We start from the raw sequence: 4312 nt of genomic DNA, 5'->3' as shown, positions 1-4312 counted from the left end.
CTAAATATGCGTTAATTATGGATGTTCATGTAGTATGCCCTACATTGTCACAAGTTTCCTTACAATGGAACCAAGTGTAATTCCACCGCAAGTTTCTCGATGTGATCCAAGGTCGAACACGGGGACTGGTTCAGGTTATTTTGGTACGTTCATGATATATGCGACCAGGTTTTCAATCTTTAAAAGTGTGTGTTTGTATAGTTATATAAATTGCAATAAAATAAAGGAAAGCAGTAATGTTGTGATAATAACATAAAAATACAGTAAACCTAAGCTAGATGATACAAGATACAGGCTTCGTGTACAAGATGTCAGGGTCAAGGCTGGCTGTGAAAGTTATGCAAAGACGTGGAATGCGGCGGCAAGTCTTATGAATAGAATAGAAAGAGAAAGACAAATAATATAAACAACGCAAGTTCTTAATTTCATCGAACCTACAAATACTGTTCCGTTCTTCTCTTGGCGTACAGCTCTCAATGATCGGCCACGCTCCCACATGTCTGTGGTGAAACAGAGACTAACGTAATGAACACAAGGTTGCTTCCATGTCTGGAAGTACTACTTGCTTTAGTAAACGCATTCTTCTGACCTTCTCTCGATAGATCAGAATGGCATCTTCACTTCCGCTCTCACAGGTGAAGATGTCGTCTAGCATGCTTTAGCTAAACACATTTTATAACTCTAATACAGACTAATTACTTGGTCAGTTCATATTGCTTATTAGGGAAATAGGAAGATGTCATGAAGAAAGTGATTGACGGCTGAACGAAAATAGACATAAAATGGTAAATTAAAGGTATCGAAACATTTTATATCTCTATTACGCGTTTGATACGTGGTGTGAATGAAGAGATAAAGGAAACATGAAATACAACGATGAAAGAGATAGAACAGATACAAACAAGTGCCAATGTCTTGGCACAGATTTGATGGAGATCTGCTTGTCGGATAGGATGGATTTGATGGTAGGAAGAGCTTCCCTTTTAGGGTTGCTCCACCGATAGTAGGGATCTTTGCACAGAGCTTCTGATCGGGTGTGTGGCAAGTTAGATCTGAGATCCCCTCTCAACCTTATCTCGTCTTCTTCCCGAATTTCTTCTCTTAAGTACTTAGCCCAACCTTTTCTCTATAATTTAGTAGCACTTAGCCCCGTATCAAGTAGCATAAATTTTCTCTGAAATCAATGGGGTATTAATAGGTGTAGATCTTTGACTCTGGCCTTGTGGTCCCCATGGATTGTTATGGTAATTCCGAAGATGGAGGGATATTATTCCTTCTGTTATGCAATCAGACCATCAATTCTGCACAACCGTTAGTTGTACACGTGTCTTAATCCTCCGCTTTTGCATTGCTCAACTGCACTTTTCAATCTTAGGTTCGCATGCGGTGTTGTTTTTATTACCGCATGCGGTTGAAACACAGCTCTGGACCGACTGTCACATTGTGCCGTCATTGCGGTAATCGTCTCTTCATTGAAGATTGACGGGCGCAATGTGACAAAGATGCGTTAATCAGTTTCTCGTGAGCCTTTAACACAAGTGGTGACTTGGTCTCCTGCAAAACAGAGTAAAATTCGGCTTGTCTTCCATCTTTATGGTGTTAGTGGGTGTAATTGCAAACATTTATAATTATTGTAATACTAGGCTAATTTTCATACAATAGGTGCATATTTACTAACTTTTGACCGCAATATCTAGATAAGGTGGCCTAAATAACTTGTATTTCTACAAGTTATCAAATTCTCTAATGATGCACCAAATAATTGTCACCGATAAAGCTCAATGTACTTTATGACCGTTATCGACTGTCAACATAATTTGGATTCGACTGTCATCAGCTTTACATCCCATCACGCTTAATTGGCCTTCCACCCGGATGCGCTCACCATGTTGTGCTAACCAAGTTGCGGCAATCCTTCTCAGGCGAATGTTTGCGAGCACGATCAACGCAAAGCCTTGCAATGAAATTGCGCTCGACCAATGATATCCTATGATCGAAATCTTTGCATTGCGTTAACGCATATTCTGCACAAAAATACAAAAATGAACAGTTCTAATGCGGTGAATGCATGCGATCGCAATATTACGAATACGATGCTTAATGGACGCAAGTTAACATATTTCATGAACGCAATCCAACATTGTTTAAGAACTTAGCACTATGATAACGTGCATTTTTGCCCGTTATCACACCCCCAAATTTAAACAATGCTTGTCCTCAAGCATTAGGTAAAGATTCCTTTAGCAAGTCCACCGCAATGCTCTTTTCCTAGATTTCTCAAGGATACTTCATTCAAATCCCATATGCCAGAATTTCCTTAAATCTTATTCAAAACTCTTCTTAAAATATTTCTAAGACCTAGGGACTGCAAGCTTACCTTTCAAAAGGACGTTACTAAATTCTGGAACATCACATGATTTATTTCAAAAAGAAAATTTTCTACCGGGGTGTCAAATGATTTTATCCTTGCACAAAATTTTTCTTCATTGCTATTTTATTTATTATTTTTTTTATGACCTTGCACTGATCTGAGTGCCTTGCCTTTGTTTTGGCTTGCCCCCATGAGTGTCATGCGGACATCCAACTACGAGCAATGCACTTTTTCTCAAACTAAACTCATACCTTTTTGGCAGTGGAGTTTTGGTCATTTATTTATGCGTTGATCCTGGTGACTTACTTTCGTTTTGGCTTGCCCCCACATGTGTCATGCGGACATCCAACTACGGGTAAGTGCCTTTCACAACTTAACTCTTATCAACATGGGTTTCTCATTGTGTTGATAGTGGAGTTGTTATTCTTGAATTTTTTTTTGAATAGCAAGGTCGAAAAATAAATACCTCGCCCCCAAATTTAAAATTCGGCAATGTCCTCATTGCCAAAAGATTAAAATAAGTAATGCGATGGTCATAGAATGCATTGTAAAGAGATTTGAAAGAAAGCTAGCAAACCCCTAAGTTCTAGAAATATTTCATGAGGTGACTATCTTAAGATTAAGTTGACTCTAGCATATATGAAAGAAATAGAAGCATATTTTACATCATTGAAATCATACTTGGCAAAGAGACGAAATGCGGTAACCTACTAAGTTTATCTATGTCAAATGATTGCGGTGATCAAAGAGGATGCGGTGATAAAACTTTTTAAAACTAAAATGCAATGTGAGAGCGCAAAATTTGAAATAAAGATAAGGAAGAGTACATCCTCCCCAAATTTTGTGCTGTCGCCCGCATTGTGTATTGATGCATCCATCCTTGCGGCGATCTATCTTTTGTGGATTGCGGTGATGGAGTGAGACCATTTGCTTCTTCATGTAACAAATCTGCAATCCTATGCCTTAATCGTTGTAAACAGACAAAGAGAGGGTCAAATGATTTAAAACAAAACAACAATTTTTTTTTTAGAGAAGTAAAATTAAGATAGCTAAATACTAGTAAAAGTGACGAAGGAATAAGAGTTCAAGAATCATGTAGAAGGGTAGTCCGGGTTTTTCAACTTTGTGGAGATTATTTCTTGCTGGAAATTACCTCCGCAATATGCCTTGACCCGCTGTCCATTAACCTTAAATGTTCAGCTGCCATCCTCAGTGATCAGTTCCACCGCACCATGTGGAAATATTTCTTTAATGATGAACGGACCAGACCAGCGTGATTTTAATTTTCCCGAGAAGAGCCACAGTCTTGAGTTGAAGAGTAATACCTTTTGCTCGACTTGGAGGTTTCTAGCGCATATGCGTTTGTCATGCTAGTGTTTGGTGCGCTCTTTGTAAATCTTTGCATTCTCATATGCGTTGATCCTCCATTCTTCTAGCTCGACTAGCTGCATTTTTCGCGCTTCTCCTGCTTTCTTCAAATCAAAATTCAGCTTCTTTACCGACCACAGCGCCTTATATTCTGGCTTCAAAGGCAAATGACATGCCTTGCCAAATACCAACGCATACGGGGACATACATATGGGTGTTTTAAATGTGTTCGATATGCTCATAACGCATCATCAAGCTTCATTGCCCAATCTTTCTACGAAGGGTTTACTACCTTCTCAAGTATCAGCTAATTTCTTGATTGGACACCTCGGCCTGACCATTCATCTGCGGATGGTATGCAGTGTTCAGTTTTTGAAGGATATTGTACTTACGTAGCAACTCATTGATATTGTGATTGACAAAGTGGGATCCTTCATCACTTATGATGGCACAAGGAGTGTCAAAATAAGTGAAAATATTTTTCTTCAGGAACTGAGAGACTACCAGGAGACATAGTCGAGTGAAAAACGAATGAAAACTGCATGCTATTGCCTCTACCCACTTGGAGACATA

The sequence above is a fragment of the Benincasa hispida genome, chromosome 10, assembly GCF_027475165.1.
Source record: "Benincasa hispida cultivar pf3 chromosome 10, pf3_genome.v1.1, whole genome shotgun sequence".
Lineage (NCBI taxonomy): Eukaryota > Viridiplantae > Streptophyta > Magnoliopsida > Cucurbitales > Cucurbitaceae > Benincasa > Benincasa hispida.
This window is presented reverse-complemented; position numbering follows the sequence as displayed.